This window comes from Sapajus apella, unplaced genomic scaffold, assembly GCF_009761245.1.
Source record: "Sapajus apella isolate SASKATOON/1434 unplaced genomic scaffold, GSC_monkey_1.0 scaffold58, whole genome shotgun sequence".
NCBI classification, from domain to species: domain Eukaryota; kingdom Metazoa; phylum Chordata; class Mammalia; order Primates; family Cebidae; genus Sapajus; species Sapajus apella.
In genome coordinates, this window is record NW_022436998.1 from 12298431 (window position 1) to 12323147 (window position 24717).

A 24717-nucleotide genomic window follows, 5' to 3' on the forward strand; every position below is an offset into this window, starting at 1 on the left:
AAAAAAAAAAAAAAAAAAAAAACCTTTTTGATAATTTAAGGGGATGGAATTAGAATTTTTATTTTATTTTTTTGAGATGGAGTCTCGCTCTGTTGCCCAGGTCAGAGTGCAGTGGCACAATCTCGGCTCACTGCAACCTCCACCTCTGGGGCTCAGGTGATTCTTTTCCCTTAGCCTCCCCAGTAGCTGGGACTACAGGTGTGTGCCACCATGCCCAGCAAATTTTTGTATTTTTAGTAGCGACCAGGTTTCACCATATTTGCCAGGTTGGTCATGAACTCCTGATCTTGTGATCTGCCTGCCTCGGCCTCCCAAAGTGCTGGGATGACAGCTGTAAGACACCTTGCCTGGCCAGAATAATTAAAACAAAAATGAAGGACACAGAAGCATTTACAGGTATTCTCAAAATTATCACCTCTGATTACCTTAGCAATCTGTTACCATGTGCTGTAAAAATCCTCTTTAAAATAAAAACCCCCAGTAGAAGCTTAAGATTATTCATATCTAGGGAGAATTGTTTTATCTGGATAATTAGATCTACAGCTGACCCTGTAAGCTGAGATAATGGCCCACTAGCCAATAGGAAACACACGTTAGGGAGAACACAATTCAAAGAGTCAGGTCCCTCCTGCACAGTGACAGAACATATGAGGCAACTACATATCTAGAGAGAAAAGAAGATAAATATAGAAGAGCCATCAATTCAAGAAGCAATTACTCTGCATTTAATCAAGGCATGTTAGGGTCAGTCCAGACCTTTTCTCTAAAACATCTATAAACAGCCTATTAAACCTGCGTCATCATCAGCTTCCTGTATTTCTCATCTGTCTAAGTCAGTCTTTCTGGTTTCATCATATTCCCACTTGTTTTGTCTTCAAAACTTTCTCTAACTAGAAAAATGAGAGAATGAAGAAAAATGACAAACTATGATTGCATGAATGATTAATATCTCCTCTTTCATGTTGTTCGTCTTCTAATATTAGATTGTTCAAAGAGTATAGAGTAAGTAAACACAAAAACAAACACAACACTAAAGCTAATAAATAATAAGGTCCATCTCATTGGCTAAGTTTCATTTCTTAATGTATTTGTGTCTTTGAACATTCTGGTTATTTCTATAGAGTAGCCGTAGTGGCTTTCTCAGAGTGGGAGCATAGCAAATCACTTTTTAAACAGAGTTGAGTAACTGTATAATCCCAAAAGTAAGAGACACACACAATAAAATGAACATATGAAATAAAAACAAAAACTATCAGCTTAACAAAACTACCTTTCTTGTGAGCACCTTTTGTGCATAATGAAACAAGGGACATATTTCTAAAGCTCTGTGTACATATATTAAAATAAATTTAATTAACAATTGGCATTACACAGAGTGGCATGAAAAGTTTCAGTACTTAACCTCAGGTATTCACTTACATAAATGATCAAAAATTTTTTCTTTGCATTGTTAAACTTAAATGAGTCTTTCTTTCTCTAAATACAATGATTAATTTTTAATTATCCAGAGAAAATTTGGATCGAGGTGAGCTGGAGGCATAAATGACGCTTTCTTAGGGATATACCCAGCAAAGTCAAGATGGCAATCTCGACAAAAAATCATCGAAAAGTTTGAAAAAACAAACTGAATACTTTATGTGGTTCATTTTACATTCTTAACAGTGTTATAAAAATTTTGCCTTGACTTACTTATAGACGACAAATAAAACTGGTTGCAGAAATATAATGTAATATTATATCTTGTGTGACACAATGGTTGGGTAACAGTGTTGTACTAAAACGGGATATAATTAATTTATACAGTATAAAAACTTATTGGAATAGATTCCATAAGTTCCAAGCAAGTTTCTTATTATCACTGGTAATATTTACTTCGCAATGCCCATTTTAATATTGTTTTCATACTTTTTAATATAAATTTTAAGGCAATAACATGAATATGTGAAGACATACATAAGATAATAAATGAAACTATAGCTCTTTGTAACTTAAAAGAGGGCAGGATAAAGGGGCACAGTAGCACAGTATAATTTTACATTTTAACATAATTAGATGACAATATTTGGGAAAACTAAGGAAATATGGAAGGTTAGACAAAAATACTGATTTTGGGCTAGAAACAATATTTATATTTTGCAATGTCCATTATAGGGAAACATGGCGCTGCTCTATTTTTAAAGCATACTTTAGAAAAGCTTCACTTTAGAAAGTTCAATTTAGAAAGACTTCATTTTCTAAAGTGTGCCTTAGAAACACAGCACTGTCATATTTTTCTAAAATGAAGAGAAAGAAACTTTCGAACTCCCTAACAGCAAGGCTTAAAATATGTGCAGAATGTGAATGAGGAAAAAGACTATTGTTCAGGGAGTTCAATGAATGATATTTGCTGAGTCATTGAGCTATTAAATCCAGCAAATATGATTCACTTTGTGGCATAAGAAACAGGGAAGCACGTTCCATCACAATCTCAAGATGAAATATTAAAGACTTCAGTCCTTCTCTCTCTCTCTCTCTAACACACACACATACATATTCTCTCTCTCTCTCTCTCTCTCTCTCTCTCTCACACACACACACACACACACACACACACACACACACACACACGGTAACAGACAAGGAAAGCGAGACAAATGTAAAGTAGGGACTCTGACAAATGTGGTCAAGGGTCTCTGTGGACATGATGCTTTTTTGAACAATCTGAACACAAGCAAATTCTTAATTTTAGTATTTTAGCAGATTAACTGGTATTAAAAGGGAATAAGATTGGCAGCAGCTTTATTTTAATCATGCACCAGAGCAGTAACAACAAAAACCACACAGAAAAAATCGAAGTTGCAAATGGTTTCATTGATTACTGTGAATGGTCCTCCACACACAAGGAAACAACTATCTAAATTTGTTAGCTCCTCAGCCTTGGATGAGTTTTCATGAGTATTTTACAAATGAGTACTACAATGGCAGGAGACAAGGAACTCCCAGACCACTTCCAAATTTAAAATTCTATCACTTTTTGTTGAAGCATTAGTTTATTTTCTTAATAAAGATAATTGTTTCATAATAAAACTATTTTAATGCTCTATAAAGTGGATAAAAATCATTAGCAAGAGAATTAGTAAACAATGCATAGCAACATATACACATATATACACACATATGTATACATATTAGATCTATACATATATAATTGGAACTGTATATTAGTAAGAATAAAAATCATACAGTGTCTCAAATATGGAAATAAAAATGCTAAACCAAAGCTTAGAGAAACTGAGAGGACAGAAGAGATTTAGAGTTTTATCATCTGCTGGATCATTCAAGCATTTCTCAACTTCCTGCCAGTATCAAATCTAGGCTGTTTTATTTGTTCCAAGAATTTTTAAAATAGATGAAAGAGGTGAAAGCAGTTGAAAATGCTGAAAGTTTTATTCCATTTAAGGGGTTATTATTAAGGCAATATTGCTCATTAAAGGAATTTTAATGGCTTAAAAATTAAAGCTTTTAGAGTCAAGAACTTTATCCCTTTGGAAGTTTAAGCAATTTAAAGTTGAATAATTTTGATGACCAAAATAGCCACAAAACTATAATTTAATGTTACAATTATATTGGCACCATCTGAACTAAATATTAAATATTTCAACACTAATGAAATGCTCTGTCTATACAAGTCAGTTTCTGGTCAGGGTGCCACTGTCATCAACTTTCTTCTTACACTGTCCTTACTTTTCTCATGCTTCTCCACAAAAATTCCCACCAAGAGGAAAGCCCCGCTGCATACTCCTGTGTATGGAACAAGGGTTTGGGATCAAAGAGTCTGCCATTTCATTCTGGTCTCTGCTATTTATTACCTCTTCCTGGAATCTGTATTTTTAATCTAGAGTTTCTCAGAGTTGTGATGAGGATCAAATGAGATATCAGGCAGAATAGTCTTTGTTGAATGACTAACATATGATACATATATGCTAAGTACTGAGCAACTGGTGATTATTTTCGGTTTTACTGATTTGGGCTCGGATTTTAATTTATTTTTTAATTGAATGTTGCATATGTATTTATCCAGTCACACAATGTTTTCTAAATGGTCATCATGCTTTCTCAAGAGAAAAAGTACACTGAAAATTAGCTATTACCTAAAATAATAAATATACACCAGGTGAGAGAATACATATTATGAATTAACTGAGAATAAACATGCACTACGTAAGTGGTAAAGTGATACAAATTGAGTCTATACAGTAGAAAATAGAAGGGGGTTGTTTCTACTAGCAGTCATAAGGCTAGAACATGTTGGGACATAATTATTCTTTACTAGATACAATGCTTATTATAAAAGTATACTCAGTAGATGTTTTATTCTGTGTTTCTGTAACTAAACAGAAATATGTGGAAATTGTGGAATTGGGCAAGAAATGGAATGAGAAGATTCAAGAGATAATCCAACAGATGTGCAACAAATTGAGGAAAATTCCAAGAAAATAAATTAGAATTATGCAATCTCTAGTGTTCATAGTTTAAAAAAAAAAAACAGTATTAATCAATGAAATACATGTATGTACATCTGTTCTATGCCAAGAACATCACAGTTAGCTTGGTACCTGAAACATAGAGATGAATAAGACACTGTCTATCTCTGTATAAAAATATCATAGACTTTCATTCTAGTGAGAGAGAAAAACACACATAAACTAAGAATGACAAAATAAGACACATACAAGTAACAAAATGTGTCAAGCATTTTATTTTTATAAAATAAACACACAAAATATTGTTCATTTCATTAAAGATTCTCTCCATTTATCTTGATATATATAGCCTTTCAGTCAAATTTTATAATTTATTATTGGGTTTAGAACCATAAACATAGAGAGAAGTTTTTCAATAATAAAAATATTCCCAATGGAAAATGGCCATGGATACTATGTCTCAGTATCTGTGAGATTACAGGGATTGGTACAGATACTTGTGAACTACAAATATCACTGTTTAAAGGCAGTGGAAAACAGTAGGCTCAGCATTACCAAATTATCTCATTTTTTTGAGTAGAAATACATTTTGATATTTTAATGTGCAAAGCCCTTAACAATGTTTAATTCAAAAAAAGTGACTAAAATTTTTTTTCAAATAAAGCTTAAAAAAAAAACTCAAAATTCTATCTGTGGGTGGAATCAATGTCCAGGTTTCTGCTGTTTGATCCTGAACTAAAGGAATTATAAAAGGGAAGCATGAGGAAGAGCTCTTCAGAAACTATAGAAAATTGGAAGACGCAGAAAGAACACTGAGGAAAAAGCTACTCTCCTTGATTTTCTACAGAAAATTAGGTCAGGTATAAATAACACACCCCTAGACAGATGAGCAACTTTTAAATCAGTGAAATCATAGAACTGCTTATTTGGAGGCCTTAATATTTTATCTGTTTGGGGCTATTAAATGAAGCCATTGTAAGTGTGTCTTATTTTTCAAAGTATGTTTTGTGGACTTCCCAACTGTAATCACAGATGTGCTTGTTAAAATGCAGATTCCCAGACAGCTGTCCAGATACAGAATCAGATATTTTTAGCTCAGTACAGAAATCTGATTTTTTAAAAAGTACCTCTAGTTAACTTTAATTCAAAGCACATGTTGAGAATTACACCACTGGACTCACAGTTACCAAAGACACTTGTTGAGTTTGAGACTTTGAGTCCCACTTAGACTCATGAGCACCTGGCAACTGGAACCCAAAAGACTTGTATTTATAAGAAGTTTAACTAGGTGATATTAATGTGTCTTCAGCTACATGGAGGCTATAGCTTACCGCATTATATAGTCTTCCTTCTCATTACTAATTTCCTTGGATGCCCATTTTTACGATTAAAATCAGTAATTTAAAAGCTTATACTTTTTTTGTAAAATGGCATTTCTGGCCTAAATACTTGTTTAAATTCAACATAGAAAAAGAAAACCTAGTTCATAAGCGAACTGTCATTATAGATCACTAATGTTTATAATGAATTTAATTGCATCATTTAAAAACATGACTTTTTTTTTTTTTTTTTTTTTTTTTTAAATAGGGGGTGGATTTTACCGTGTTGGCCGGCCTGTCTTGAACTCCTGACCGCACATGATCTGCCTGCCTTGGCCTCTCAAAGTGCTTGGATTACAGGCATGAGCCAGTGCACCTGGCCTAAAACTGTGACTATTTTAAATATCACCAGAGTCCTAAGAATACTGTGAAGGTTCTTTCCAGTGGATGGTAGCCACTGAGCAACTAACTGATGAAATTTTAGATCTTCAAGATAGCAAATGTAGGACTTTCTTAATTACCTAACTTCTTTGTGAATCTGCCTTTGAATAGTAAAATTGTGTTTTACAAGCAATCTTACTCAGAAGTAAATCATATTAATATACAATAAAAAGAACATACACTTTTCCTATATGGAAACTTACTATATCATAAGGCCTTCCTTCCATAGAGCTAAATTTTTTGTGACCTTAGTACCTGGACTTCATTTGAGTGAGAAAATGAAACTAAGAAATTGTTCTTAGCATTGATGAACAGCATAGTATACAACATTAACCATCATTATTATATATTAAAAAGTAGGTTTAAAAGAAAAGGAAGAAGACTAAGAATAGGAGAAAGAATAGGATATGGAGTGGAATGAGTCACAGAATGTCCAAATAAGCATGGGAAAGGAGAGTATTTAGCCCAACTGTAACTTTGTTTTCAAGAAATATTAGAAGACTGAGGAATTCTTCTATATATTCTACTTCCCATTTAACATATTCTAAAGTTCTTCTATCATGTAGGTATAATATGAGAAGAGGTAACATATTTTGATATCTCCTGTTTTCTGTAGACAAAGGACATAGATTAAGTACATGAGTATTTGAGGTTAAAATGGATCTATTAAAATGCCAGTGTAAGCATCTATTTGATTGGAGCAATAAACATATATATCCTTCCTAAAGTGATATTTAGGTTTTAACAAATGCCCTATTAAGTTTAGTTGTATTCCTTGTTTGAAACACTTTGCTCATACAGATAGTAATAGCCTACTAGCCTTACGCTGCAACATACACTGTGATGTAGAGCCAGGTAAACTCATTCTTAGCAGTGATAAATGATTATGAAGCTGTGTTTTATCAGTGTTATTGCGGTGAGCACCAAATAAGAACATGCAAGTAACCTGGTTAGCATAATGTGTAACAGAGTAAGAATATAACAAATGTGAATTACTATGAATGTAATGATGATTATCGTTATTATGGTTTGATTAGTAATCTCTGTATGTAAACAGACATACATATTCTAATAACAGATTTGTGTTATCCACTTTAGTGTGTGTGTGTGTATGCATGTGTGAGTGTGTAGGCACCAAGGAGCAATAATTAGTTTGCTACACATTATATATTTCTAGAACAACTGTGTTGAAAGACTGTTACAAAAGTATGTGCCTTAACAAACTAATAGATACTTTGGTGTCTAAATAAACTCACTATAGAGCAAAATATGTGAAGACACACAGAGGCGGCTATATGTGGAGACAACAGCAGCATGTTATTCCATATGAAAAAAATATCTGTATCTACAGATAAAATGGAACTCCAGGAAGATATCAAAGCATCAAATGGTTGTTTTCATTAAAAGAAAATATGTAGTATGAATTTTTAAAATTTTCAGTCCATGTTACTCATTAACTATTTTTAACAAAATATTTCCTTTTGCATAGAGAAGGAAGTCAAACACTGATCTTCAATATTAATAGTTGAGAATCTGAAAACATCTTACATTTCATTAACTGGTTTAATATAACTTAAAAATAAAATTTTAAATAAAAGACAATTCAATTGAAGGTCCCTCCTGGAGAAGCTTCTGAGGATACTGATAGAGACTCTACCTCCACAAAATTTAACTTCAAAGAGATTTTAAAGAAGTCATCAATTCTGCCTCATGGCATACTGGGATAACATCTGTTAATAAGGATTGAAAAAAAGTAAGTAATCTAAAGGAAGGAAGGTTGATAATTCATTGATTGGGATAAGAGAGGAAATGGCAAGAGAAACAGGTATTGTTTCATAGTGACGCTAAGTCTCAAAGGCTGAAGGAAGGATTTAATATAATTATTATATGTAGTGATATTGATGAGAAACACATCGCTTCTCCCTTAGCTTTCTTTGTGTGTTTACTCTTGTAACAGATTGTTCACATTTTAAGTAAGTAGTGGCAATGAGGAATGATAGGGTACAGGGATGTTAAGCAGAGGATTTGTTCCCACCAAAGGTACTCTAAATTAAATAACGTGCTTGCTTTGCAAAAGTGACTTCAAGGTAAGTGTCTAGCTTCCACCATTACCAGTATACCCCACTTCTAACTAAATTACCATCTTTAATTTTCTAGACTGCCACACTACAACAATCATAGTGTGAACCAAATTTACATTATTTTTTCTACTTCCTATCTGTATTCTTCTAGAGTTCTTAATCTATGTTCTAAATCTGGGACTGGGCTTCTAAGAGTAGGTTCACTGACTGTCACCCCACCACCTGATTTTTATAAGGCTGAAAGGATAAGAATGTTTTTTACATTTTTAAATATTTGGAGAAAAAATAAAAAAAAACATTTCTTGACATGGGAAAATTACATAAAATTTAAATTCAAATGTGCACAATCTTGTTCCCCTTTTTAAAGATGTACTGTTGACAATTTTCACACTACAACAGAGTTAGGTTGTTGCAGCAGAGACGATCTGGCCCACAAAAGCCCTCAAGATTTATCTTGTTCTTACGGAAAAAGTTTGCTGACCCCTAGGCAATAACTTCTTGTGGATAAACATAAATTTTTCAGGAAAATAATACTCTGAACCTATGATTGTAGAGTAATGGGAAAATTAGGCAAAGACTGATAAAATACCAATCTTATTATTATATAACCACACATCATATAGGAAAAATCTGATACAATGGATTTAGAATATGCGATGGGAATTTGAGTGATAAAAAGATTCTAGTATTTCTAGTCTTATAAATGAAACTGAGCCTAAATGAAACTTTCTGGGAAAGTCATCACGTAAGACAAATTACAGGGGTTGGTTTCTAAAACCGATTCTTTTTACTTTTTTATTGTACTTTGGGCTCTGGGGTACATGAGCACATCCTGCATCCTGCAGGATTGTTGCATAGGTACATACACATGCCAGGGTGGTTTGCTGTCTTCCTCACCCCAACCCTGTCATCTACATCAGGCATTTCTCCCGGTGTTAACCCTCCCCAACCTTCCCGCCCCCCAGTGTCCCTCCTCCCTTCCCCACCACCCCCCCACCTACCCCAGTAAGTGTTGTTCCCTTCCCTGTGCCCAAGTGTTCTCATTGTTCGTCACCTGCCTACGAGTGAAATCATGCAGTGTTTGGTTTTCTGTTCTTGTGTCAGTTTGCAGAGAATGATGGTTTCTAGATTCATCCATGTCTCTACAGAGGACACCAACTCCTCATTTTTTATGGCTGCATAGTATTCCATGGTGTATATGTGCCACTTTTTTTTTGTCAGTCAGCCTATCATTGATGGGCATTTGGCTTGGTTCCAGATCTTTGCTATTGTAGAGTGCTACAATGAACAATACATATGCGTGTGTCTTTATAATAGAACAATTTATAATCCTTTAGGCATATACCCAGTAATTGGGTTGCTGGGTCAAATGGAATTTCTATTTCTAGATCCTTGAGGAATTGCCACACTGTCTTCCATAATGGGTGAACTAATTTACACTCCTACCAACAGTGTAACAATGTTTTTTTTTCCTCCACGTCCTCTCCAGCATCTGTTGTCTCCAGATTTTTAAAGATTGTCATTCTAACTGGCGTGAGATTGAATATGCCAGTGCACCTTCAGAAAGAAGCCTGGATTAGCACATTTAAACCACTGAACATTCTGTCTGCTTTCTTGCGAAAGCTGAGCAACACATTTTGTGATAGATATCATTGAGAAAGTGAGACAGAAATTGTTGTTAGTAGAATATAATAATCATAATAGGCTGACTTGTACTGTAAAGCCCTATTATTGGTATGTTTTCTACACCCCCTACAGGATTATCTGTATTTTGCAAAAGAATTGCAATGTATAAGATAAACAGAGATGGTCTATGTTTCCACTGTCATTCTAAGGAATAATGTATTATCAATACGATGTCTCCTTTTCCCCCCTTTACTGAAAAGCTGTGTATACAACACTCTGCCATGCTTTCCTGAAACATAAAAGAAGATTTCTTACTAGTTTAATAAAGGAGTGAGAATAAAAATATCCAATCTCTTAATATTCAATGGAGAAAAATACATATTCCTTTTTAGGAAGACATAAACATAGCAAGCTTAAGTATATTCTGTTCCCTAAAGTTTACTGTATAGGTGGAGAAAATTATTTTCATTTATATAAAATTATATACATGTAATTCATTTTAAGTAAGCCCAGTGGTCATAATCGAATTCACTGATAAATGCAACATTTTGTTGTAATTATTTGCTTAACCAAAGCAATATTCATCAAAAATGGATTAATGCTAAGATTATTTTATTTCAATAAATGAACATCTATTGATCAGTGACCTTCCAAACACCATGCTAGCAACAATCACTGTTATTAATAAAATACATACTCTAGTGCATTTTAAATGGTTCAGTTTATTAAATATGCTGACCTCTGCATATCTCAAGATTATTTTTTAAGAAAAGTTTACTTTGCATAAGAACGTAAAGATGAATTATGCAAACACTACGTTTACTAAAACTTCACCAAATATAAGCTCCCTTGGAGGCCCATTGATCTGAATTGTCTCACCCTCTTAAAAATCAGACATTTTAAGCAGATAACCCAATTTGCTTTTTCAGGCAATATAAAATATCCAGTATCTGTGTAATTCTCTGCCTCTGAACTCAGGAGTCTCTATCCATTTTTCTTACTGTTTTATTCTAAGAGGAAAATTGTTTTTTCTCTTTTTAAAAGTACATTCCTTCAACATTGTTTTTACTTCTAAACTCCTTAGATTCTCTCCTCAAATCCCATTTTTTCTCTGCACAATCTCATCCTACTTTAGCCGGAATCACTCACTGGTGATTAAACAGAGTCACACAGAAACAATGAATGTTAAAATGTGGGCGAAACAAAGAGGAGCGAAGAAATATTCTTCAGGAAAGAAAATGAAACACTATTTGTCAGGGAGATAGGAGAGGAGCATAAACATTAGAGAAAGGCTGACTGATAGGGTCCAACGTTGCAAAGAAAGGAAAGAAGAGGGTTTTTTTTTTTTTTTTTTTTTTTAATTAGCAAAGGGGAGGATCATTTTTAAACACTGAGTTAGTTGTTACTGAAAAATGAGAATTTAAGTTTCCTTTGTGATTTTCTGTGCTTATTAAATCATCAGCTCTTCTTATAAGGTGGGTGATACTGGCTAAGAATGAGAGTCTGTGGGGAAGGCTGGTGAACATACTTTGATGAACAAAGGGACTGCAAATGAGTACCATCCCTGTCACAGGAGGAGACACTCTACTCTGAATTTGTGAGGGGTTATGTGGAGGCCAGTGTTGATGCTCTATATATCTACCCAAGGCAATTTATATGTGTATCTGAGTATATTTTTAAGGGGAAGCCCTGAGTTATTAGACCTCCCTGGCTTTTCCTATCTCTGACAAGAAACACTGTAGCTCTAGGGAAGCTGAATGCTGGAGAGAACCTTGATTTTGATAAATACAGTAATTGGTAACAAGATTAAATTTTGTTTTCCATGAGTCCTGGTGATAGGGCATCCTGGCTTATGTCATTTGTCCTAATCCTCTTAACCTATTCTATAAACTACTTTAAATAGTTCTTTTCATTATTCCAAACTTTTGCCATCAAAATCAGTGTAACCTGTATATATATTTTTCCCACTGCCAATTTGTGGGTTTATCAGTGGCTAATTCCCCTGTACACTATCTCTTAGTTCTGTGAGTTCTTTCTATTTCTATTTCCACCAGTGTCGTTCACAACCTCTTCTTTATGGTGTCTTTTAAAGCAGATTATTTTCATTCTCCCAAGACCTGTTCCATCTCACCAACTGCTGTCAGATACATTTTCTTCAAATGTCACACTTCCTTTCAGGTTAGTTTTTGACTGAATGCCTATGTGATTCCCATTACCTTCAAATAAAGTCCAATCTCATCAACTTAATTATTCACAGTTTTGTTCAATTGATTTTCCTTTACCTGCATGACTTTCCTTTACTCTATTCAAGGTAGACAAGTTTCCACCATTGTGCTGACTTCTTGCCTGAAATCACTACATAGGGCCTTACACATCAAAGCAAATGACATTTATTAATGAAGTAAAACTCTTGTCCTGGGTTGCCTATTGGTCCTCTCTGAGCGTTTGGTGGCAGAAGCTCTGCATATGTTCATCTTGCCTAGACAGTGATGTGCAAATTAACACAACCAAAAAAATTTGAAATTATAGTTCCTTTAATATATAAGTATTATTATTAATAAAAGACTTTTTCAGTTTGACTTTTTATGTAATAGTAGCTACTTCATAACATGTAAAGATTAAGTAGATTTTTATAAATAACATGCACAGAACTGTGCTGAGAAAAATATGAATGTTCTAACATTGTTACTGACTGTTATTGTTATTTTATTGCTATGTTTTAATCAGCAGGGACAAATGTTGGCTCAACTATTTCTTTGGTGAGAAATAAACAATGCTATATTTGGGGCTCTTCAAACCCAGTCTCTTTTGGCTTGGGACACTAAACTATTTAAGTTGATCCTCATTAGTTAAAATGTAAACCACATTAAATGTTCATTTTCTTAATCAAGATGAAAATATTTGGTTTCCAAGCCATTAAAACTTTTATGAACAGTTCTCTGTAAAAGCATTTACTTCTGGTATAGAAGACTACTAGTTATGCACTGATAACAATTACTAGGCTCCATTAGCTACCTGCTTTGATTTGGGTTTTAATGAACAAGAAGATTTGGAAACCATTGATGGTTTATATGTTGACTATACAAAATACTGTATTTTAAGATGAAATCACATGACATTATTTTACAAGATTAACTGTAGTGACTCTAAGGAAAGAAAAGAAAGTTCATGCTTGATACTTTTCAAAACCCAAAGAAAATCACAGGTTTAAATTATAAAGAGTCATAAGGTAATAAGGCATTATTTTTGCTGATATGGAAATATGTTAACTAGTTTTATGACACTGTTTCTCCATAGAAGTCTTTATACATGTATTTGGTTACTCAAAATAGAGTAAACAATTATAATGTTCTAAATGAAATTTGGCATATACCATCTCTTAAATTTGGGTTTATAGTACAGGAACAAAAAAGATAAGGAAGTGTGGTGAAAATATTTAGAACCATTTGTCTAGAGTTTACTTTATATTTTAAAAGAATTCATAGCAAAACTATTACAAAATATAAAACTGCTGATTGCCTTGAATTTGTTACCTGATCCCACATTATGAACATTAAAAGTGTCATAAACAAAACAAAGTAAGACACTTATTACAAATGGTATGACAGATCTTAGTAAGATATTGCAGTAGAAATTCTGTTTTCCACAATTCTTTCATTAAATTTATTTTTACGGATCTTTAGTTAAAAGTTACAAGGAAGCAGACAAACCTTAAATTCGATAATACACAGGGAATAATGTTACTTGTATCTTAGAAGGCATGCAAGTAATTCGTCTAAATTTGTCAATTGGAGTACAGACACACAATTATTATACATGATTAATTACTTTAGATCTTTCATCATTTCCTGGTAGAGTAACCAAATTACCCTTGATGCCTCTCATGTATACTGTTTTGGGTGCAAGGGATAGAGCAATACTATGACATCATTCTTGATCTCCAGGAGATCAGTATCTAAGAGTCACTTTGGTTATGACCAGAGTTGGTGAGAATGTTAGATTTATATCCATGAGTGGATTTGATAAATACGATGTGGCTGACATCACCTCTGCTCTAACCAAGACTTCCATTTCGCTCTTTGATTTTTCCTTTGCTTTAATTAGGAATGTCCCATATTGGGTACACCAAAAATTTACACTAATTATTGAGCATTTCTGCTACTTTAATAGAGTAGCCTGATCAGGAAAGAATACACACACACACACACACACACACAAATTTTTAAAATACAAGATTCAAAATTCATAGAAAGCTCATGTCCAATTATCAAATTTGTTGAATTCACAATATTGCTAAATTCCTGAATAATTTTCATCTCTCTACAGTTATTATTTCATCTGAAGAAAGCATATGCTTCAACACAAAACAAGTTGAGTGTGAAACTGTTATGTAGGACTCTTAGAAAACATCAGGCAATTACATAAAAAATGTTAGCTAACATTTCTGAGTGTTACAATTAAACATTAAAGAACTTTATAGAAGTATATTTTAAAAAGAAAGGAAGAAATGTAGTATTCCAGAATTAAAACATATGTAAAATGGTATTTGACAGAATCCAGCAGCACATGAAAAATTTAATTCACCATGATCAAGAAGGCTCTATTCCCGGGATGCAAAGTTGATTCAACATATGCAAATCAATAAATTTGATTTACCTCATAAACAAAACCTTATGATAATCTCAACAGACTCAGATCAATCTTTTGATAAAATTCAACATCCTGTTATGATAAAAACCTCTAACAAACCAGACATTAAAAGAACAAACCTCAAAATATTAAGAACCATTTATGACAGATGTAGAGTGAGCATGATAATGAATGGACAAAATCTGGAAGCACACCCCTTGGCAAGACAATCTGGAGCAAGACAGTAATGCCCACTTTTGCCACTCCTCTTTAACATAGTACTGGAAGTCCTAGAAAGAGCAATCAGGCAAAAGAAAGAAATACAAGGCATCTAAATAGGAAGAAAAACAAATTAACTCTCTTTGCTGATGACATAATTCTGTACCTAGAAAACCGTAAAGACTTTTCCAAAGGGCTCCTAGATCCTAGAATTGATAAGCAACTTCAGTAAAGTTTCTGGATCCAAAATCAACTTACAAAAATCAGTAGCATTTCTACACACCAATAATGTTCAAGTTGAGAGCTGTATTAACACCACCAACTCATTTACAATACCCACAAAAAATAAGGTAGTAATGTCTTTATTAACAAAGGAAGTGAAAATTTCTAGGATAATTGTGAAATGTTCCTGATTGAATTCATAGATGAAACAAATGGAAAAACATTCCATGCCCATGTATTGGAAGAATATCATTCAAATGGCCATGTTACCCAAAGCAATTTACAGATTCACCACTATTCCTATTGAACTACCAACTATGCTTTTCCAAGAACTAGAAAAAGTCTTCTAAAATTCATATGGAACTAGAAAAGAAATTGCATAGCTAAAGAAATCTTAGGAGAAAAAAATTCAAGGCATCACATTACCTGTCTTCAAATTGCATATAATACTGCTTTAAAACAGCATGGTATTGTCACAAAAACAAACACATAGACCAATGGAACAGATTAGAGAACAGAAATAAAGCTGCACACTTACAACCATTGTATCTTCAACAGAGTTGAAAAAAATAAGCAATGAGGAAAAAACTTTCTGTTCAATAAATGGTGCCAGGGTAACTGGCTAGCCATATACAGAAGAATGAAACTGCATCCCCACCTTTCAACATATACAAAAATCGTCGCAATATAATTGTGACACCTAAAACTATGCAAGTATTGGAAGAGAACATAGGACATGTCATTCTGGACATCAGCCATGTCTAAGAATTTAAGTACTCAGAAACAATTACAAAAATGAGTATTATAAAAAGCAAAAACTGGCAATTGGTACCTTAAACTAAAGAGCTTCTGCACCTCAAACTATCAACAAAGTAAACAGATAACCTACAGAATGGGAGGAGATATTCACAGATTATGCATCTGACAGAAGTTGAATATCCAGAAGCCATAAGGAATTTAAACAATTCAAAAGTGAAAAAACGAACTCAAAAGTGAGCAGAGGACATGGAGAGACAGTTCTCAAAGGAAGACTTAAAAGCAGCCAGCAAACATATGACAAATGCCCTACATCACTAACCATCAGAGGAATACAAATCAAAACAAAAATGAGATACCACCTCACATCAATCAGAATTGTTATTAAAATGTCAAAAAATAACACCATGAGCAAAAGCTCCTTGAGGCCTCCCTAGAAGCTGAGAAGATGCTGGGGCTGTTCCTCCTGTATAGCCCGCAGAACCATGAGCCAATTAAATCTCTCTTCTTTAGAAATTACCCAGTCTCAGGTGTTTCTTTATAGTGATACAAGAACAGTTTAACACAGTTGGTGAGGCTGTGGAGAAAAGGGAATGGTTATACACTCTTGGTTTGAATATAAATTAGTTTAGCCTCTCTGGAAAGCAGCCTGCTGATTTCCAAAAGAACTTAGAACTACCATTAGACCCAGCAATTACATTGCTAGGCATATGCACAAAGGAAAATAAATCACCCTAAGAAAAAAGAACACATTAATTTGTGTGTTCCATCATGGCATTAAACACAAAAGCCAAATAATTGTTTTGTTTTCACACCGCTATAAAGCACTGCCTGAGACTGGGTAATTTATAAAGCAAAAAGGTTTAATCAACTCACAGTTCAGCATAGCTGAGGACTAAGGAAACTTAAAATTATGGCAGAAGATAAACGGAAAGCAACTCACCTTTCTCACAAGGCAGCAGGAAGGCGCGTGAACTCAGGAGGAACCGCCGCACACTTATAAAACCATCAGGTCTCACGAGAACTCAGGCACTATCACGAGAACAGCAACGGGGGAACCACCCCTCATGATTCAACTACCTCCACCTTGTCTCTCCCTTGACAGGTGAGGATTATGAAGCTTATGAGGATTACAATTCAAGATGAGATTTCAGGTGAGGACACAGCCAAACCTTATTATCAAGACATGGAATCCACCTAGATGTCCATGGATTGGATAAAGAAAATGCAGTATATATACACCATGAAATACTACACAGCGATAAAACAAGAATGAAATCTTGTGCTTTGCAGCAGCATGAATGTAGCTGAAGGCCATTATCCTAAGCAAATTAATGCAGGAAGAGAAAACCAAATACTGCATGTTCTCATTGGGAGTTAATCTCAAGTGGGAGTTAATCATTGGGTACACATGGACATAAATATGGGTACAGTAGCACTGGGAATGACTATAGAGGGAAGAACAGGAGTGGGCCAAGGTATGAAAAATTACCTATTGGGTACTATGCTCACTACCTCGGTAAAGGGATCCATCACACCCCAAAACTCAGTGTCAATATGTGCCTAAACTCTAAGTCTCAAACCTGCACATGTGCTCCCTGAATCTAAAGCAACAGTTGAAAGCATAAAATAGAAAATAAATCTTCAATTGGCCGAAAAAAGAAAATATAGAATTATGTTAAAAATTAAACATTTGGAAAACTGTGTGAGGAGCGTATGTGGATACTCTGTATCATCTTGGCAACTTTTCAACGAATTTATCTCAAAGTAAAAATGTATATTAAAATTACCCATTAAAATTTCAATTAATATTTATAACATAAAAAGAAAATTAAGTGTGTCTCAATAAGGGGACCACTGACATCTTTCTTCTTCCATTCTGAGGAAGATTATAAAACATAAGCACTTGTGCCTGCCCCAAGGCTAGATCAAAAGGTGAAGACACATGTCTATTAATCACTCATCTAAAATTCTCACACCCAGAGATAGTCCATGGACTTCAAAGTCAGATCTGAATCCTACCTCAAAGGACTTGAATAATAAGTTCTAAGAAAAACAAAACAGGAACAGTTGTTTTAGGAGGAAATGTTCATACTTTAAAGGTCAACAAGAGGAGGTAAGAGACAGCCTGAATTCCCAGCCTGAATTCCCACTAATGGAAATATTAAAAAAGAAATAAGGCATGAAAAGTATATACTTACCTGTACAAATGAAATTGTAAACTAAAGAGAATTTCAGTTTAGCAGATTAAAGCTGAAGTCTTCACAACAATTTCCATTTGGTCTAACACCATACTGGAGTATGGAGACTGAAAAAAGCTCAAGTAAATGAGACATATTTCTGTTGAAGGAGTTAGATGATTGATTTCTTAAACGGAGTAACCTGAAGAAGGGAGCCTGCATAATCCTGACCGAGAGCAAAGTAAAGAGTAATGGGGCATCCGTTGGAGATTTTCTTCTTCTCAGTGCCTTGGGTTCTATGAAAATCCTTTTGTGAGATGCAAAGGATGTTGGGTTGCAGGCAGAGCTTGAAATCTTTCCCTTTATATTTTTAAATTCCTTTAGAAGTTGCCCTAATCATTTAGTAAGGAGATTTGCATGAATCTGACAGTTGCAGAGTTTGTTTTGTAAAAAATAAGAAACACGTATCACAGATCAAATAAAGAAGGCTGGTTGTTTTATCCATTATTCAGGCAGAGGAGCAAAGTAGTGAAACCTGTGGGCCCTGTCTATGTTCAACAAGGAGACCCGTGAAAGCCCAGAGTACAGAGTACCTGACCGGGGAGAATCTCTTGACCCTGTGAAGAAGGCACAAAAAGTATAATGGAAAGGAAACAGTGTAAATTTTTCCTCCCCACACAAACACTGGCTCAGTGAGGGAAATGGGAGTCTTGGTGATCTCCAAAGTTTCAGAAAATATAAACCATCTATCTGTAAATCAATTATGTCCCTAAGCCAATGCTAATAAATGTAGAGAGATCTCTTCCTGAAGAGAGATCTCTCTGAAATAAGCATGAAGATCTGAAACACTGAACCTAATTCATAAAAAGAGTTCAGGCGCACATTAGAAACGTTTAAGAGACAATGTTCTTTGACAGCATGATTGTACATAAATCAGCCAGAACTTTCCATGACCCCATGGAAAGCTGATACTCCAAGATGTCCACACATCAGCCATGAATCTATTTTCTGGCTATTGGAGCCATTCCTTAGCTTCAAAAATACCTTCCATTACTTTCAGGCTTCCCGTATCCACAGCCAAATGACTACATTTTACTCTTACAAACTTGTAGCAGGAGCAACCTTGATTCGTACCAAAAACAATACTGAATTTCAAAAGGACAAAACTTTTTATAAGTTAAATTATAAAATCTTGACACTGCTTCCTATACTTAGAAATATCATGTATATGATATGTCATTATAGCAAATGATCTTTAGAAATGATTAAAGTCTCAAAGTGTTCCTTTCTTGAAGTCAGCAGCAGGTAAAATTTGTCATAACTATGAAAACTAAATAATATTTTATTCATTTTAATTAACAAAGGTCATATAAATCTCCAGGCTTATTGTATTTTTTTTTTTTTTTTTTTTTTTTGGGAAAAGGTCACTCTCTGTTGCCCAGGCTGGAGCACAGTGACTCAGTCTTGGCTCACAGCAACGTCTGACTCCTAAGTTTAAGCAATTCTCCTGCCTCAGTTTCCCAAGTAGCTGGGATTACAGGTTCCCACCACCACACCCAGCTATTTTTTTTAATTTTTATTTTTAGTAGAGATGGGATTTCACCATGTTGGCCAGGCTATTCTCAAACTCCTGACCTCAGACGATCTGCCCACCTTGGCCTCCCAAATTCCTCAGATCCTTCATTATTGCATTTTATCTAAAACATGTATTTTCATTTGGAAAAAAGGAGAATTATTTATTAATCTAAGCATGTCTATGCTTTCAGAATATAGAATATGCCTGCAATTTTCTTACAAGTGGCTGAAGAGGATGGAAAGCAAAATAAACAAAAGGAAAAGAGATTTAGAAAAAAAATTATATATATTATTTATAACTTTGGTGATTAGGAGAGTTAGTTTTAAAGATGCCTGTGCATATACATTATCTTCCAACTACTTCAGCTGTAGATATACTAAAACAAGCACTTTAACTTCACATAAATAAAAGACACATGGCTAGGCATCTTTACATTTATAAACTGCTGCTTATTTTTATCTACGCTCCTAAAATGTCATATAATATCTGAGGTCACTGCCTTGGACAACAAGTCCAAAACAGAGTTTTCTTTTTTTAATAGATGATATTCTAAAGGTGATTTTCTGAGTCTATATGGCCTCTTTAGGAGGATAGCAGGACAGCTTAGACATCTGATTTATAGCAGAGATTTTAAGCTATGAACTCCTCATTGAAGCCTTACAGCCAGAGTTAAATACCTTCCTGAATTTTTATCATCATTTCCTTGCTTTAAACAAATAACATATAAAAACATATAAGGCCTAAATGATATATAGCTTTTCTTGTTTTTGAAATGTATATAGTCTCTTATAATAAATAAATAAATAAATAAATAAATAAATAATTTCTTAACTTGCTTTCCTGACTCAGTCAAGTCAAGGGTAAAATGAAAGCAATTACTTAAGAAACCCATATAAAATACATGTTTATTTAGCTGATGTTTGCTTTTAAAACTCAAGCAAAATAAATAGTTTCATGTAAAAAAAAGGTGACATTCGTGTTTAATGCCTCTTAATTCATCATATATATGTTTATACATATATATATATACATATTTTCATACACTGTGTAATTTTACAATCTTTACTATCACTAAAATTTACCTGTTTTTATCTTGTTTTCTGCCAGGTTTATATTACATGAAAATGGTGAAATTCACATGACTGTAACTGTTCTAAATTGTAAATCACATGTAATATGTTAAGTATGGTGTTGTGTAATTGACATTATTTTATCTCTTAATTTATTAAAAAATTTATTAGTTAGGATAGGCAAGGATATGTTATAGTAACAAATATAAAATATCAGAACCCTAAAACAACAAAAATTATATGTTGTTATTCACTCTCCATGTCTAAATTGTTCTGCTATTATGCTCACTCATGGTTGTAGGTTGACAGAAGCTAATAATTACACACTTGACAGAGGGAAGGAAAACATTGTAAATAATATACTGGATCTATTTCTCATTCAGAGGTGACCTCTACCAGTTCACTTTTAAGCACAAACATGATCATGCATCACTTGAAAAACAAAAATATAGGAGTATAATCCTGTCATATGTCTGCAAAGAGAACCAGAAATATTTGGTAACAGGAATAATGACTAAAATCTCTCAAAAAAATATTACGAGAGAGCCATTATCATTGTTTGTGAAATAAGTAAACAGAAGCTCAAAAAAGTAATGTTAATAATTGACATGAAGTCATTAATCCAGTAAATTCTATGAAATGAATATTAATCCATTTCTAAACCCCTTATATTTTCTACTATTAATATTTTATTTGTAACTTAAAGGTACAACATTAGGCTAACCATCAACAGTTTATGATATGCTATCACCATTAGCAGATAAAAGGTGCTTTTCTTTAAGGTATTTATTTGTATGGTGTAATGAATATTAAAATCTTGCTTAAACCAAGAATTAGAGTATTACCAACTATACTATACATCTGCGTGTCTCTATTCTCTCATTCACCTGTCTCTTTACCCTCAGAGATAATCACTTTCCCATAGGCCAGACAAGATTCAATCGTGCAAGCAGACCTTTCTAACTACAACAGTCTCGGGTATCTTTTCTGCATACTGTAAAACTAAATTATATTTAATTTGCATAGATCACATTTTCCTTCTTAATATAAATTCATAAATGTAGTGAATTTTTTTGACAAACCATAAAACAATTTTATATAAATATGTTTTCTGTAAGCCACATATAATAACAATTGTAGTACATTTAAGATTTTAGGTTAGGTCTTTGAAATCTACAAACAGAAAGAAGGAAAAAGAGCAGAACTGAAAGAAGAACATGGGAAGGATGTCAGGTCACCAGTGTAGCATTACCAGTCAGCTTTCTAGAGGTAATGACTGACATGACAGAAGAGACAAACAGTCCCAAATCTATAAAATGTAATATTGTTAAAGTCTTTATTTTTATAACTTATAAATAAGAACCTTAAGTTCCAATATACCACAGCTCTATTATTTTCTAGTTCTAGAAAACAGAACAACATTTTCAAATGCTTTACACAAAATCATGTCAAGGCAAGCTATGGCCATATTGAGACATATTCATGGTGTAATACAAGTAAACAAGAGTTCAGTATCTTGTGATTCTTCCAAGTGTATAAAAACCTTTCAAACTTTTATGGCATAGCGTGCATTGTTTCCTTTTCTGAGCTAAAATTTATTACTCTATATCACCATATCCATTCCTGTTTGTCCTGTTCCTAGTCAAGACTCAACTGAGAATCAATCTTGAAAAATAATTAGTGAAGCTAGCTAAAAAATGATTTAGTTATATATTTTGACCTCCCATCATATTCTAGGAATACTGTTTTGACAGATATATGAGTTTTCTTGTTAGTATCCCTCACTATGCTATAAAATCTATGAGAGGTGTGTTAATTTTCTATCACTGTTGCAACAATCACCACAGACTACATGATTTAAAACAACACAGATTTGTTAACATATAGTTCTGTAAGTCATAAGTCTCATTAGCCTAAAATAGAAGTGTGGACAGGACTATATCCCTTCTGTAGGTCAAAAGAAAAATCCATTTATTTGCCTGTTTCGACTTCTGGAGACGGCCCGCTTCCCTGACCCATGGTTCTCCATACTACTCGTAACACATCACACACTTATTCCATAGTCACATTTCCCTCAGACTTTGAGCTTATCTGCTTTATTCTTTAATTTTCAAGGACTCTAGTTATTGTATTGAGCTTTCCTGTACATTCTAAAATAATATTTCCAGATCAGCTGATTGGCTAATTTTATCTTCAATAAATTCTCCTTTGTCATGTAACATAACACATTTGTGAGTTCCAGGAATTAGGACATAGAAATAGTTGAAAAGTCATTATTCTGTCTATCCCAAGGGGCATAAAAATTATCCAGTTGTTCAATGAGCTCGATAAATATGGTACTGGAAGCAATCAAGTTTCAGAACACACTTATCTGAATCTATTCAGCACTGTGGACAGTGTGAGGAATGTTAAGTGTTATAACATCTGAAACAGATGAAGAACTTTTTATGTGGACGATACCCAAGTCTACTTGACTAATTAGTACAGTCTCTTAATAAAAAATTCCTTTGGATTAATTCCTTCATATAACAGATAAGGAAATTGTGTCCTAGGCAGACACAGTGATTTTCTCTCTGTCCTTCATGGAAATAGGGAAATTCCCCCTCCACCCTGTGTCACATTTTGTGACTTGCATAACACAAAAGATCTGCTTGAACCCTGATGACTAATGGTCTCATGAAAAAAATAATTATTTTCAGCTTCTCATAACTGTATGTTTTAGACGTACATTATGAGATTGGAGTGGAGTGCCAATCTCAGAAAGAAACTATGTATTTCACCTTTACATTTTTTGATTTGATTGCAATCCAATAAACAAGTTAAGGAAAGAAAGACATGGCCTCCCAAATAACTGGCAGATACTTATAATTAAGATTATTCTTTCAAAATTCAAGTTTTGAATTTGTGGTAAGAAATATTTCCTTCAGACGTCTCCCACGTTTTTACTGTATCTACAGTATATCTCTTTATATTCAGTTAAGTTATCCAGTAATAACTAAAATCCTAAAGTGCCTCGCCAAAAATTTAACCAGATAAAACAAACAAACAGAAAGGTTGCTAATGCATTTAGGATAGTGCTTGCCTTCCATATGCAACACAATTCACAGCTGCAAAGATACGGAGTCAATCTAAGTGTCCATCAACCAATAAGTGGATAAAGAAATTGTAGTATATAGATACCATGGAATACTACTGAGCTATAAAAAAGAATGAAATTATGCTTTTTTGCAGCAACTTGGATGGAATTGAATGCCATTACCCTTAGTGAAATAAGTCAGGAATGTGAAACTAAATACTACAAGTTCTCACTTTTAAGTGGAAGCTAAGCTATGGAAACACAATGGTATACAGAATGATACAATGGACAATAGCCTATCTTAAAAAAGCACTGTACCTTTCATTTTATCTCCTGTATCTCTTAAAAAAAAACCCTAAAATTCTCAGGTATTACCTTTGTGTCTCCAAAATTAATTGCTCTGTTGATGTTTTCTTATAGAAAATAAATAATTAATTCAAATTTGTTACATCATATACATGTTTCCACTTTGAAAGTTAATATTATTTTCAACTTCCATAGTTCACAATAATATTTAAAGAGATTCTGGCAAACATGGCCTCAGAAGAATCTATGAGGAAGCATACATACTCTTTGCCATAGACATAAAAATCTTATTTGGTCAAAGAGTTAAGAGTTATGAAGTATTTCTTGAAGCTGAGTCTAAATTTCTTCATTTTGTAACATCAAAAGGCAAAGTCCCAGAAGTATAAGTTTTTGAGAAAAAACTACATTCTAAAATTTATGTTTGCAGATTACTTATTTCTTCATAATTTGACTTAAGATAGTAATTTAATAAATTAAATACAAGATAGTATGTTCAAATTTTAAGGCAATAGACCAGTTATATATTTGACATCCCTACAAAGATAATCAATTCATTGAAATGTTTATAACAATGAATGAAGTAGCCAAAGACTAATAAGAGTATTCCTCTGAGAGTCTGGTAACACATAGTGTAAAATCTGCAAAGTTTATATGAGAACATCACCAAAAAAATACATGATTAATTTTGATGATTTGGAGGTTTTCAAATAGATTCATGTGTATCTGAAAATCACCCAACAATACATTCACTCT

The 24717-nt window shown here is 33.6% G+C and overlaps 1 protein-coding gene and 1 long non-coding RNA gene across 11 annotated transcripts in view; both read right to left on the reverse strand.

The window, feature by feature from the left end:
- Window positions 1-16105, reverse strand: part of LOC116528398 — a 21124-nt gene extending 5019 nt beyond the window's left edge. The window contains exons 1-2 of the long non-coding RNA XR_004259009.1: window positions 15863-16105; window positions 6351-6357 (exon numbers count right to left, since the gene is read on the reverse strand). This is a non-coding gene — a long non-coding RNA (uncharacterized LOC116528398). The remainder of the gene's footprint in view (window positions 1-6350; window positions 6358-15862) is intronic.
- Window positions 1-24717, reverse strand: part of PCDH15 (protocadherin related 15) — an 819037-nt gene that overhangs the window by 767352 nt on the left and 26968 nt on the right. The gene's annotated exons all lie outside the window — the stretch shown is intronic.